Below are 15,931 nucleotides of genomic sequence, written 5' to 3' on the forward strand. Positions count from 1 at the left end.
AAAAAATGAATCAAATCATAAAAAATGGGTGAACAAAATTAGGAAAATTTAAAAAAATATTTACACAAAGACATAGGCACCGCGTGTGACACAGCAAGATTCGGAGATGAAGGCCAGCGTCTTGTGCTTGGTTTGACGGGGAGATGCACCGGAGCTAGACGAATGGGTGACAGGGGTCCGGGAGGCACTGTCCTTCCGGCGGAACATTCGAATAAAAATATGAGAAATCTCGACAATCAGACGATGTTATATTTTAGCGATAAATCTTTAATCTTCAAACTCTTATTATATAATTGTGAAACGAGGGTAAACAAAAAGTAAAAAAAAATCAAAGGAACAAACACTGGCAGACTCTATTGCATACACACACTGACACACAGCCACACGCAGATAGGAAATAGAAGGGGAAAAACCAGTCGCGAAGCTCTATGGAAGCCTACAGAACCAATACATGAACACATATGCAAACACAAAATAAATGGATATCACTACCTATATCTTAGCTCTTAAAATAAGGCAAACAAAAAAGAAGAAACTTACTCGTAATTATTCCTTAGATGGAGAAAAACGTATCTATTAATTGTATGTTTTAGCGTTATCTTTTTAGTTACCTTCCGGTCCACTATCTTTGAATTGTGTCCAAACTATAAAAGGTTGTCGTTCTGCTACCTTCACTTTTACTGCAACTACTACTACTACTACTACTACTACTACTACTACTACTACTATTACTACTACTATTACTATTGCTGCTACTAATTCTATAAACTACCACTACTCTTATGCACTACTATTGCTACTAAGTCTATGTATCACTACTACTAATACTATGCACTACTACAACTACTATAATTACTATTTTAAGCAAATACGTGAAACTCTCCTTAGTTGTTAGAAAAAAAGAGATAGAAGGAAATGAGATTTCAAATCGCGACGACGAAGGAAAGCGCGCGACTGAAACGCACGAAATGAAGAGAAAAAAAAACAAACACAAAAAACATAAGAAACTCGTTATTGCTGCTAGCCAAAAGTCGTTAGATGTTTAGTTATTGAAGAAAGAAAGCGAAAGCGGTACTGTATTTTTGCTTATATTTTTTTTCTGTTAAACTTAAGCGTGTTAATTAAGTGCAACAAACAAAGTGGTATTTGCGAATTGTATAGTAGGTTGATATGGGGAACCAATATTCGGGCAAACGAATGGAAACAAATACAGATACACTCACACACACACACACACACACTCGTAACCAGTTTCGGTTTGATTTACACCTGGTGTCGTCATACAGGAAATTTCCAATCCACGACGCTAAGATGGGCCAATCAGTCGGAAAGAAAATCAGTCAGACATATAGACAGACATATACAAAAAAACGGGCGCTGCATGCCCCCAAAACAAATGAGCGATGCATGCCCACGACAAAAATCTCTTTCGCTTCGGGAAACCAACAAGCATCCTTCTTCGAGCGAATATCTCTTCTTCGATATACTAGTTTTTTGCATTATTTTTTTTACTTTTAAGCTATAAAACGTGAAAATATCAATATTCTATCTCTTTATCCTTATTAGCAAGTGAAACAAAAAAAAAATGTTAGAATCTATCTATTGTATAACAAAGCAAACACGTGAAAAGTAAATAAATATCAAAAAAAAATATATCAATGTATTTGAAGTTTAATCAAACAAGAGAAAACTGTTCGTACTACGTTTATTGATCAGACAAGTCTACTCTAGAGAGAAAAAAAAAACAGTGACAGTGAGAAAGAAACAGTGAAGGAACGGGAATCATGCGGCGAGATAGTATTTAGAAGCGATACAATCAAATCAAATCTACATTTTCGCACTCACGTTCAATCTTAGTAGAAATTTTTTAAACTTATTATGGGAAACTTAGCTAAGCGCGTAAAAATTGGTGTATTATGATTGCAATATTCTTACTATAACTTACTATAATTATAGTGTAAGTGACTATTTTTCATTTAATATTATGTTTATTTTTGTTCGATTTTAATTCGCACCTTCTCTATCTGGGAGGTCCCCGGATCACGGGGTGAAGGCGAATTTCTCGCGCACAGTATTGATTCATTTGCTTCCCATATACGTTACTACTACTGGCATCTACTACTATTTACTATTAGAGAAGCACGAAAGAGATAAACAGTGCGAGATGAATCGGCAACCTATCGCTGCTGTGAGGAAAAACGATAAGCGATCGATAGAAATAGAATCAAACGAAGCAGATTAAAAAACAGAAAACAGGTGTGTAGAGACAAGATAATAAAGAAACAATCACTCACTCACTCACTCACACAGATACGGAAGTGAACCAAGCAGCGGCAATACATGTGTCAAATTTTGTCCCTTTTAGCTAGACGGAATGGCGTGCAGTAAATTTTAGCACGAAGGAATATTTTCATCTGGCAGGAAGACACACACGAACGCGTCGACACTCCCATTCACCTCCTTCGATCGAACGCTGACCAATACAACAACTACTACTATTACTAACACTACTACTACTACTACTACTACTACTACTACTACCATTACGACTTTTAATACAACTTATACTACTACTATAGAGTGACCGATATGACAGTTCCCGGTAGTTTCGAGCTTTTCCCTGTTTCGCTTTCGACGAATGATAAAATCAACTTGCCCATTGAACTAATTTTTTCTTGCAACAGCGGAAAGACTTTCCGTGTCTATTTCAGGGTGAACAACGCACTGACTGTTGACTAGATATCGAGTTGTTCACATAGTTGCGTTGGCAAGCCCCGGTTTTATTGCTCCGTATTAATTAGAATTAATTCAATGCGGGTGTACCCCATATGGCATAATGGACGTTTGGCATAACGGGTTTGGCATAAAGACGTTTGGCATAATGGACATTTGGCATAATGCTTATTGAGAGGTAGGGACATTTGGCATAATGGACGTTTGGCATAATGGACATTTGGCATAATACCTATTGGGGGTTAAGGGACATTTGGCATAACGGACGTTTGGCATAATGGACATTTGGCATAATACCTATTGGGGGGTAAAGGGACATTTGGCATAATGGACATTTGGCATAATATTGGGGAGTGAATCCAAAATTATCATAATCAACTTTCGTCATATATATGATGTTTTATTTTGTTACTTGTTTTGTTATCAACAGAAAATAAATATTTTTCATATTATATGAATCACGCAATCTGTAAGTAGTTAGATGGATCGCAAAGAAAAAATGATTAGAGATAGGCACATTTGAACATATTTTTAATAGGTTAAAAGGGTCCTTTGGATTACGTGATGTAAATTTAGCAAGTGAAATTTCCGTAGTTCGATAGCTTGAATAATGAGTAACATGTAAACTGTACATTGTACAGTACTACAGTAGAATACAGAAGTATAATTGCGTTCTTTGTAAAGAAGGGCGAATCACTATACTTTTCATATACTATTTATTTATTAATATGCACAGAATAGTATACATATTGCGCGCACGAAAGGTTCCTCCATGCGCTTCGCACGCGCTGACGTGTAGAAATTCTTGCAGCCAAACCCGCGTGTTAGCGAAGAGTGTGGTGGTATGCTTCGCGCGCGCAGGGTTCGACTGAAAAATTCATAACGCCAAAAATACTCAAATGTTCTTTCCCAAATGTTAAAGGCGTCAAGAAAAATATTTTAAGAGAAAAAAAGTCATCCAACTTTTTCAATATTTTACATTAAATAAGCAGCATGATTATTTTTAATAAACTTCATTCGAAAACTGAGAAAAGCACACATTACATCTTTTCAACAATTTTTAATATCTTCTTCAGTTATTGCAGTATTGGAGATTAAACAAAAGTATTATAAAAAATTAAAGCAAATTACTACTATTTGAAAGAAAAAAATACGTGTCAAATATTTTAGACAACCAAATCGAAACAAATGGTAAACAAAATTTGGGGCGGTAAATTTTATGTGGAATGCTCCATATATAATGTAAAGTAGGGCGCATCACAATTCTGTGCATAATAGTAATTAAGTATTATATGAAAAGCATAGCGATGCAGCCTTCTTTACAAATAACACAATTATACATCTGTATTCTGCCGTACATGTTACTCTTTATTCAAGTTATCAAAAAACGGAAGTCTTACTTACTGAATTTACACCACGTAATCCAAAGGACCCTTTTAACCCATTAAGAATAATGTGTGTAAATGTGCCTATATTTAGTCGTTTTTTGCGATGATCCATCTAAATACTTATAGATTGCGTAATTCATACAAAATGAAAAGTATTTTTTTTGAGTTGATTCCAAATTGCGAAATAAAACATCGTATATATGACAAAAGTTGATTATAATAATTTTGGATTCACTCCCCTATAAATACCATGCCATTTTATGCCAAATGTCCATTATGCCAAATATCCCTTTACCCCCCCCCAATAGGTATTAAGCCAAATGTCCATTATGCCAAACGTCCATTATGCCAAACGTCCATTATGCCAAATGTCCCTTCACCCCCCAATAGGTATTATGCCAAATGTCCATTATGCCAAACGTCCATTATGCCAAATGTCCCTACCTCTCAATAAGCATTATGCCAAATGTCCATTATGCCAAACGTCTTTATGCCAAACCGGTTATGCCAAACGTCCATTATGCCATATGGGGTACACCCATTCAATGCTCAGTGAAAAATTCTCGGCTACGATATTTACCCTACAAATAGACATTTTTCCGTATCCTCAACGTCCATGTGCGTAATTCCAATCACTGAAGCACACAGGAATACCGTAAAAGCTCCACTTTCAAATGCTTTTCCTGCCTTCTTAGACTCATACATACATACATAGATAAGTTACAGAAAAATCACCAAGAAGGGCTACCAATACCAAACCTACCAATGTAACACGTGTGTGAGACAAGATTTAATACACAAAAAACGGAAAAATTGGAAGCGTTACAAAATTAGCCTAACAGACAAAACGAAACATGAACGAATTCGTAAAAAGAAATTAAAATAAAATAAAATAATGTGTCTCCAAGATAGCCAAAATTAAGCAAAAGAGAAGCAGAAAGAATAGAAAGAAAGCTTTACGTTGTTTATATTACTAGTGCAAACGTGCGTGCGGCCAGTACGAAGGTCAATTCAGATATTGCGCCTAACATATGACGACCGTGCGCTACTCCCGCGTGCGCTCGCAATAGCCGTCAAGATGTTAGATGAAAGTTAGAACTCTGATGTGGTTAGCGCAAACACACGTCTATTTAGTTGAGTAGCCGTCACCGCCATCGTAGAGCGGGGCGTACCAGGTAACTAAAGAAAAATAAACAGCAGAATTGTTAATTGTGATTTTTATTGTTAATGCAGAAGAATTTAATACCGGGTTAGGCTATAAGGTTGAGAGATTAGAGCAGCCGACGTTTATGAAACAAACTACCCGCCCATATTGCCGCACAGAGCCTCAGCCACGAACAATTTCTGCCCTCCTTTCGTTATGTTAGAGTTAGAGTTTGTTAAGATAAATAACCAAGTGCAATATTGCTTAAGGAAATCGTTATGCAGTGTTTTTCTTTGTTTAGGCTTTTGTTTTTTTAAGAGGAAATTATCTTAAAGGGCTGACTGGTGGCTTAGGGGATGCTGGTACGGGTGGTACTTCCGGGATATGATTCCTTTTGAATTCGATGCTGTCTGATATGTGACTACTGTCTCCAACCTTTCGCGTTATCTCTTTCTGTTCGTCTATTTCATGATAAAGTGTTTTTCGTTCATTCGGTTATTTAGGTGAACAGTGACGGTACACTCAATGCTGATTGACAGTCTATCGAATGACTGGTAAAATACTGACACAATGGAACAATTCAGGTTCGGTCATTCTAACGATATTTTTCACTACACGCTTATCCTCGGCTATTCACCTTTACTCAAAAAATGAGTAAAATTTGTATTTGTAGTAGGTGAAATGAAATTGTTGAAAATTGCGGTAATTGCCAACGCTAGCAGCATTGCCACTAAAGTTTTGTTAAATTTTAGAAATTGTTCCACTACAGATTTGCCTGCAATTTCATTTGAAGTCAGGTGTTTGAAGACGGCGGACGGAGAATTTTTCCGGGAGACTGCACTTGTAGATCGGTTTTTACTCAGGAGACGATTTATGAGCGAATTGAGTCCGCTTGTATCATGCAACAACCCGATGATTTTTTTTTGAATATTTGTTTCTTCACTAACCATTATATTTATTTCAGATGGTTGGAATGTTGTTATCAACACCGAAAAATCCGATTTTCAAAAGATTTAAGCGAAGCTCATTCGTATTTGATTGTAACTAATTCCATATTAATCGACATTGAACTCGGTCGGACTATAAGTATACCGTTAAGTATTCTGAAGATTTCAAAGGAACTGGCACTGAATTATTCAACCATGACGGATAGTCATCTCAAATGCTTGACCAGATAAGCTCAGAATTGAGATATCCTGTCCAAAACATGCAATTGCCGTTATTAACGGCACGTCTTTCACGAAAGACTACCGCGTCTACATGTCCACTCACATAGTTGAGATCGACGGTGCAGTCACCGGTTCGAGTTGATCATGCGTGGAGATAACGGGTTGACTGTTTTGAAGGATCACTTTCTCCAGTGAGTGAAGACCGCACGTCATTTTTTGCACTATAAGACCCGGTGTGGTAAGTGCGCAGAGAATAGTGAGAATGAAATCTCTTAAAAAACGCTATAAGCAGTCTTGCGCAGAAATACCAACGAGAGCCACTCAGCACAGCAAATCTTTATGCTTTCTTCAGGCTCAGGAAACGTGTAAATCTGACGGTCTCCATTTGGGGTCATTTGTTACTGTTCCTGAAAGCTATTGGCAAATGAGATTTCTTGAAAGATCATTTTTTTATTCTTTTGAGGTAACCCCAAAAATAACAGTTCGAGCAAGTGCTGACACAAAACCGAAGCAAACTGAAATTTGACATCAAACTAGGAGTTTCCGAGCTTCCAGAAACACCGCAAATTCCAAATGGTTCAACATTTTAACCAGCAATTCAACTGGACTGGTCTCGAAACCGAGAAGATTTCTATTCCCACGGTACGATATGGGGTTCTCGTTTCGATGGTAATAGATTTAGCTTACTCCACGAACTGCTTTAACGCGGTTATCTACTCTACTGCCCGTGATCACATTTTCGAGTCGTGCAACTCAAACAAGTTGGTTGTTTATTCTTCTCTGCACTCTAGATTTGAGAACAAGTCCCAACAAGCATCGGAAGCTGAACAAGCCTTTGATACGAAAGGATACGCTGGACAAGAGCAGTTGCGGCCATTATTCAGCAAAATTGTTTGTATGGAACACCATTCTTGTTAATGGACCTAAACAGGACTCAAAGGGCTGAAGCTGCCTTTGGGGGAATTTCAGTATTGTACCCCATTTATGTTTACATTGGTGTTCAGTTCAGTTTGACTTTCGAACAAATAATTAATGTGTACCTGGAAATGGCACACTTATTTCATGAATTATAATCACTTATTTTATAAAGCAGATTAAGACTTCAGCGACGCATATTACGGGACTGTGGGTACTGCATCATTTTTACTTGTCTCTCTTACTTTTACTTAATTTTGAGTAGGTGCACTGAAACTTCTATTTACGAACCCTATTTACTTCATATTCGAATTATGTAACCTTTTTACGAATATAGTTCGCGAAAAAACATATTCTTAGCTGTCACTAATTAAAGTTGGTTGTTTTCAGAATAAGGTTGACGAATAGGTGACGAACATCGATATCTGACATCATTTTGAAATCCAAGATGGCGACTTACGGTTTAGATAAACTCTAACTTCGACAATATGGTTACTTTCGAAGTGGGGTTGAGTAGATGACAGAAAACGATGCCTGAAGCCATTTAGAAATCCAAGTTGGCCATTTCCGGTTTATATAGTCTATAAACTCAAAAATATAAGTATTTTCGGAATGGGGTTGACGAATAGATAATGAAATCCGATGTCTGACACTATCTGGAAACCCAAGATGGCGACTTCCGGTTTAGATAATTTCTCTTTAACCGCAACAGTAGGTTTAGATAAAGTCTTAAGATGGCGCTAAAAATCATTTTCATCTTGTACTTGTCACGCACGTGCAAAAAATGCACACATTGTTGGGGTTATCGAGTATTTTGCACAAGCGGAAATCGCCATCTTAAATTTCAAAATGGTTCCAATCGTTCATTTTTATCGTCTACTTGTCAGTATGTTGCAACAATACTCGCTTTTGTTGGGGTTAGCGAGAATATTGCTCAACCAACGAATTTGAATTAGCCCTTAAATGCATACTGTTGCCATTTGGCAACATACTGAATTTCGCGATATAAAGCCAAGAGGTATATATCGTATTCATCCAGAAAAATGGATACCAAGGAAAAATTATATTCTTGCATTTAAGGGTTAGAATATAAGGTGAGCTTTTTTACGAATGAATTCCAAATAACGAACATATTTTTTCACGAACAAATTCAAATTACGAACCCCCGGTTTGGTTCGTAGCTGGAGATTCCAGTGTACTGTTTGTCAAAAATGAGTTCAATCTAGTATACCAATACCGGTTGAAGACAGCCTGCTTCAATCAGACGTCATGTTGAATAATTCTACTTTTTTTCGCATTTTTGAGTAAAAGTACTGATAATAATTGCGTTGATTATTCAAAGGCAACCGATACAAATTGAGCTCAGTTCAAATTTTCAAAAAACTATTCTTCTCTGCACCCGAGATAGGTATCGAACTGTTCACCCTTCATTCAATAACAATCTAATAAAATCGAACAAGAAAGGCCTATAGCTTTCGAAAACAACTGAGATTAACAGTCTAGAAACAACGTAAAACACAGTCGCCAGATACAACACACTTATTGATGAATTTAAGTATTCAAATCTTATAGATAAATGTTTACATTAAATACAATGATAAATGCTACACACTTAAATACGTTCAAAAAGCGTAAATTTATTGTGTATTTTTATTGCAATATTTACTATTACAAAAAAAGTGACGCCACTAAAATAAATACGTGGCAAATCAGTAGAAAACTTCTTATTGACAGTGACAAATTATTGTTTATATACATATATAAATATAGCGAATGTAACACAGAATCATTTCGAAGTTAGCTTGTTTCAAGGGGAATATCCTTCACAAAGTTTCGCAACAAGTGGCAACAGCTACGGAAAGAGTAACAGAACCTATCAAATTCCCACCTATTCTTTCTTCCTTCTTGGCACAAACAACCAACAAGCCGCCTACTACTTGCAAATATTACTCTGCTGATATTGCTATCACTACTACCTATACAATCGCTCAGCAAAACAAAACATACCACACACATCCTAATCTCCAACGTACAGAGATGGGAATTTTGCGGCTTTCTCTCTTCCTCAAAACATCACGCAAACAGACGACGGGCACATATCAAACAAACAGCCCTTCTGCCAATCTTTTTCTCTTCTTCTGCATTAGAATCTTACCCATTTCTGGCAGAACCTCCCATCCAAAAAGAAAAACTGAAAACAAATAAACCCAAGAAGTAAAAGTAACAAGTCAAAGAGAGCTTTAAGGGCAAACCAAAAGAAGGAAATGAACAAAAGACATTTATAACAGGAACAAACAAAAAAATATTAAACTAAAAAGCGAAATGAGGAAACCGTAATAGAGCAGAACAAAAAAATATATGTAGATACTAGTTTGGTCCGTGGAAAGCCGGACGATTAAAAGCCGCTATAGGTAAATTGAGAGGATTTTACTATTAGGAGAGGTAAGCAAAATAGTGAACTAACATCAACCAATACACAGACGTAAACACATAAATCATATACACAAACACATCCACACACACACACACACACACTCACACACCAACCGTTAGTATATTGAATGTGACAGAAGCAAAACCTAGCGAATGATGTGTGTAACATAAGAAACAAGTAGTTGACAGTAAACAAACAAATTAAAAAAAAAAACATCAAACACAGATAGGAATAACCCTACAAACAAGCGAGGAAGAAAGAAAAAGCGGAAGAGAAAAAAAACGGACACGTTTTCTTTCACGCACTATTAACACAAAACAAAAGGCACTAACCGAAATCAAAGAGGAAATTGAAATGAAAAAAAAACAGGAAAGCAAATATTTCAAATTTTATTTTCACAAACCCCCCGCCACCAACCACCCGTGAAAAGATTGTCACTGAATGACGGGGGTGTGTGACATTGAATAAAAAAGAGGGTTCCGGTCCCTCATCCGGTCGGCCAATGAGCGCGAAAGCACACACATACACACGTACTAAAAAAAGAGATTGGAAATAAGATATTGAGCACAAGCTGTGTGTAGTTGTAATTTGTGTAGCGAGGGAACAAAGCGATAGTAGAGAGATGGCGAGGGGGAACTGGAATGCACGCGCAAGTAACTAGGCGGGGAAGATATGAATCCTAGATTCGAGGTAGGAAGTAAAGATCATTACTTACACTGACATACACACACACGTATACTATGACGGTGGACGGACCGATTGACATACGAACAGACAAAGACGGACGACAACTGTAACATCGCGAGGAAAAAAGGGGGAAAAAGTAACCAATCAAGGTACGGGAGTAGAGAAAAAAGATGAAAATAAAATAAAAACAAAGCGACAATGCAAGGTGTTAGCAAAACAGAAGAAAAAAAATTGGAAACTGAAAGTACGGTTAAAAGAAGTAATGGATTGTAATGAGAATATATATTATATATTAATGATTAAAAGTAAAAAAGTATGGCTACGATTTTGTCGTTTTATAATAAAAAAAACATTTAAATAAAATTTAAAAAACAAGTACATTATACACATAAAAATGAATAAAAATTGTAAAAAATAATGTTCGTTCCGTTGTTTACTTTTACTATTGTGAAATAACCATTTTTATTTGCAGCTTCGGAAGAATATAATGAATGCAGTGCGGTACTAGAATTCCTCTTCACGTCACCAACTTTGAGGTTATGTTAATGCCATCTAATGGTGGGCATTGATGAACGTGAAAAAAATTATGCCGTGAAAAATGTGCCATGTATAAACAGAAATGACGCTTTAGCGAGAATACTAACCAAAGAAGAAATGTAAAAAAGGACTTAAAATATAGAACCAGATTCGTTATCAGATCATTTCCCAGATAGTTACGGGTGAAATTCTATAGTAAGTATAATCTACCTTCGAAAAGCAACGGAAATTACATTAAAGTTTTTTTTCAGCGCTTTGTTGGAAGCTTGTAGAGAAAACGGATGCTTCCATCGTTCGGGAATGGAACGAATTTACACAAGGGAGCTGGAAAAGAAGGGTATAAATCACACAAATGGTACGATATTTAACGAATGATTTTTTTTAGTGGAATCTTCAAGGTCTGTGTTTTGACCATCACCGAACATTTCAATACGATAGAGTGACCATATCAGGCGAGTAAAAACCCAGGACAGTCAAAAGGGAACCCCTCCCCCCCCTTCCGTTATCCCTAACGAACGTTCATGGCGAAATACTCCTCAAGTTTCGCCAGGCGTAATAAAAATTTTGGGTGTTTGACGGACAGAGCGCTGCCAGAATTTCTTTCGTGGTATTTCAATGTCTGTGAACTTTTCGGATTAAAAAACACACCCGGTGCTTGCTAAACCACAATCAGCGAAGGCTTCAAGCCGTTGTTAATGAAATCTGCAGTTCCTCAATTGAGCGGATGAGATCAAATGTTTTCAGATATGCTACGAAGGGCTGGCGAAATTTCAGCGAAAAACTACACGCAGAACATTGTTTATGCATCGATAGTATACTTTTCTATCTGCCTCTCGTTTCTTCTGCTGTAAATTTTATGCATTGGGCATATTCAGTCTATCCACTCATTGAATACTTACTAGAAGTATATGCTAGATAATGCTTAAAAATCACAACAGAATAAAATAGGATGGGAATTAAGGAAGTAGGCTTACTACTATATTTTTGTTTCTCAGTGTAGACACCATTTTGAGCCTGCACTAGTTGGATTTTTGCTCACCGCAGCGCTTATACATAAGCACTAGATTGTCTAACTTGAAATGTAGATGGCTAATGGAGCGAATCTTTGCTAAAATCTTAGAGAAACAAACAGGCTCCTGCTAGGCGGCCATTATGACCTAGCCAACATCTGCCTTTGTTAAAATCCAAACAACCCAATGCTATTGCATAGGAGACATGGGCCTACAAGCGGCTAGATCCATCGTATGTTAACTATTGTCAAAGTCTATATTTCCAAAGCGGATGACACCTCCCTGGAAACATCCCACTAGCAGGAATTTTACTCAGCATATGGTACTAATGGCAATAAAGGACTGTCTCCCATAGGATGTAAGAAAAATATCAAAGTTGAGCATCTTTCTCCTTAGTGAAATCGTTGCCATCGCTGTAAATCAATACATATGATAGTCCGTCTGGACACCCATTTGCAAGCTAACTAATATCGAGCGCGTTTCATCTTAAGGCTCAAGTTACCTCAAGGCTTGGTAGCATGCATAAGAAAAATCCATTATCCATTTAAACCTTTTCAAAACTCTAAAAGAAGAATATCAGTCGATTTATTAGATCATCACGATTCAATTCATGCAAAATACCTGCTGGAAAAACCATCGGCTTAGCTGGATGGTGCTTTTGAAAAAGTGGCTGTGATTATTTATCACACTACCACACCGAGCTGGGGTACGCAACACTACTGCGCAATGAAAAAACCACAGCCACTTTTTCAAAAGCACCATTTAGCTAAGCCGATGGTTTTTCCAGCAGGTATTTTGCATGAATTGAATCGTGATGATCTAATAAATCGACTGATATTCTTCTTTTAGAGTTTTAAAAAGGTTTAAATGGATAATCCGGTGGCAAAGCTGAACACAAATTTTCCTACGCACACTACCAAGCGTTCAATTCTAACACATGCTTAAAAAAGGTAACTTGAACCTTAAAAATAATGATTCGGTTCCTTCAGCGGGCAAAGTTCAAAGCATGCGCAATATGTGTTGTGCCGGCTGGTAGCCGGGTAAACTTTAGCAAAACTTTTAGGCGCTTACTAATTTGACTAGTAGGTGGCGCTAGTCATGAACCGGTTCGAAAGTTTTAGAGCAACTGGTGGTCGGTGGATTTCAAGCTTGTATCGCAGTATTCTTTACGTCATAATTCGAACTGTATTTTGGCCATAATTCTTGCTTATGGTAACATATTGCAAAATGTTTTTGTTCGTTCTGGGATAGCTTTCTTATTAAAATATTTTTTTTAAGACTGCTAACAAAAATATAAACCAATTCTTTGATCGAAAGGACTGCTTAAAAGGCGTTGCCTAATAATGAATCGGTTTTATCAAACAACAAACACTAAATGAATAATTTAATTTTTATTCGAGAAGCGCCCGGTAGGAACAAACGTGGCAACGGCATCGTATAGGCAGTCGAAGGATATAACACATATATCATCCTAAACGACTGAAATGATACCTTAGTTAGGGGTAACTACAGCTCAGCCCTCGACCTGTCGATTATATCGAACTTATTTTCAAAAATTGCTTACAAACTTCAAACAGTTTAAAACTGACCAGATTTACTTCAATTTTTGTTACGGCTGTTTAAATATCGGGTAATTTTTAGTTTTGTTTTTCAGTCCAGCTGTTAGGACAATGTTTGTAGTCCCCAGAAAGGATCGATTCGATCGCAGTAGTCGTACGCGTTGGAAGCAAAAAAAAATTCGCTCGCGTCAAAATTGTCAGAAAATGGAAGTATTTTTTTACAAATTAGTGGTTCGGTTGGTACAACATGGAACAGTTTGAACAGATTAGTAGAATCAATTGTGTGAGGTGATCGACAATTTGTATAACACTGCCGTTGAGTGGAACCACTCGTGGGCGTAAACTCAAAAGGGACCCAAGTAACCAATAAGCATTATAACGTAGCCTAATATCTGCTTTAGATCCACATATAAAGCTGTCCTAAAAAGCCGTGAAGCCCTAAATACTTATTTAATGCCGATATTATGCCAGAAAAGGCGAAATATAGTGCTATTACTGTGCGGAGATTGACAGCTCGTTTCTGCAGTACTAATGCTATTATATAGCAAAAACGTACAAATGTCAAATTTGAAAGCCTTATATTGGCACTACTAATGCTATTAAAAAGCTTCAGTTGGTTGTCATTGTCCGCCATGGTTTTAAAACCATTTCTTATGTTCCCTTTCGGTATGACGAGCAAAAAGGAAAAATTTTAAAATAAAATATTCTGTTTGAAACCGTAATTGACTCTGTTCTAAATGCATTTGTAATGAATATCCTTAATGGGGGGGTTTCGTTCTCACATGATATGAATGTTTACGAAAATTACCTTCAGTAAGTCTCGAACTGAGGTACCTTGCCTCGTCCTTCACGGTAAGTGCGCTGCGTTTGCTTCCTGGACTATATTGCATATGTTCGATTGAAATGAAATATGCCGAATATATTCTTCAAGAAGAGTTGCATAACAAATAAACCCACAGCATTACAATAGTATTATATTAGCTTTTTATATGCTCTATAATGGCATCAAATGCACTTATAAAGCTTACATGCTTTAAAGATCCTTGAAGCATGTACGCGTTATATCAGCTTTATATACGCATATAGAGCAAGCTATAATGCTATATGTCGGCTGTGCAGCTATGCATTATTGATGCTAATAAAGAGCTTTATTGCGTTGTTAATGCTGTAATGGAGTTTCAATGCAACATTAGTGCAAATGTATAGCCAATATAGTGCAATGGCTTAATGCTTATGGTTACTTGGGGAGTACATTTCTTATTCTTGTTTTACTATCTATTTAGCATTGTTTCCGAATACCGAGTCTCTAATTAGTTTCCGTTCCGCATTGCTGTGTCCATTGCCGATTGTTCTATCCTGAATATTCAATTAAATTTTTCGGGTTTCCTGGTAGAACATTTTTCATGCAGTCTTAATAGGGCTTTACAGCATTGATTAACCCTCCGGAAGCTACATTTTAAGTGTTAAATATTGCTGTGATTTTCGGAGGGAGGAAAATTTTTCAAGTGTCGTCTTTTACATCAATGACGAAGTCACCAGAGTTTAGAATCAAAGTCTGGAATTCGAGAATAAAGCACTGCCAATAAAAAGAGATGGTCGGCTTAAGCCGCACAGAAGATCAGAATAATCGAGTTCCCAGGTGCAAATTTAGAAGAACCCAATAGATGGATGTAGATGCCGATGGTCAGAGTGAAGATTATGCCGTTTAATACTGGACATTCAAAACGAGTTTCGATACTTTGAGCGGATAATTTGGTGAGATTAAACTGGTTTATTTTTTTGACTACTTGTATAAGCTGATGAAGGGCTAGCGTCCTAAGAGGGCTGAGCTTGTAAGTATTACTAGTCAGTATTAGTAATATTGATTTAAAGAACTTCCAATTACTAACACTATTTATATCTTTCGCCTTTTGTTATCTCCGCCATTTATGAAAACGTTTCCTTTAGGCAGATGATCGGACTATTGTGAAATCAAAACACTTGTAAGGACGTGGTCAGGTGTGTGGGAAACAGAGTTAAAAATATTCAAATTCATTGAATGAAAATTGATCATATTCAGCCGCATTCATTTTCAATATTCAGTGACGCAGCTGAAAACGTCAAACGAACAAACCGCCCATTCATCCATACAGATTTTCATTCGTTTCCGATTATTACACGAAGCGACCGTGCAGCAACGAATCAAACGCATCAAAGTAAGCCCTGGCACAATGTAAGCGATGATGATTGTTGTTTCATATGCTTTATCGGCATTTGAAAACATTTTCCTTGATAATTAGTGAAATGAATATATTGTACGATATTCAACTGAATGAATAACATGGATATTTGAATGAATATTTTTTCTATTCACCG

Source organism: Topomyia yanbarensis, chromosome 1, assembly GCF_030247195.1.
Source record: "Topomyia yanbarensis strain Yona2022 chromosome 1, ASM3024719v1, whole genome shotgun sequence".
In the NCBI taxonomy this organism is placed as follows: Eukaryota; Metazoa; Arthropoda; class Insecta; order Diptera; family Culicidae; genus Topomyia; species Topomyia yanbarensis.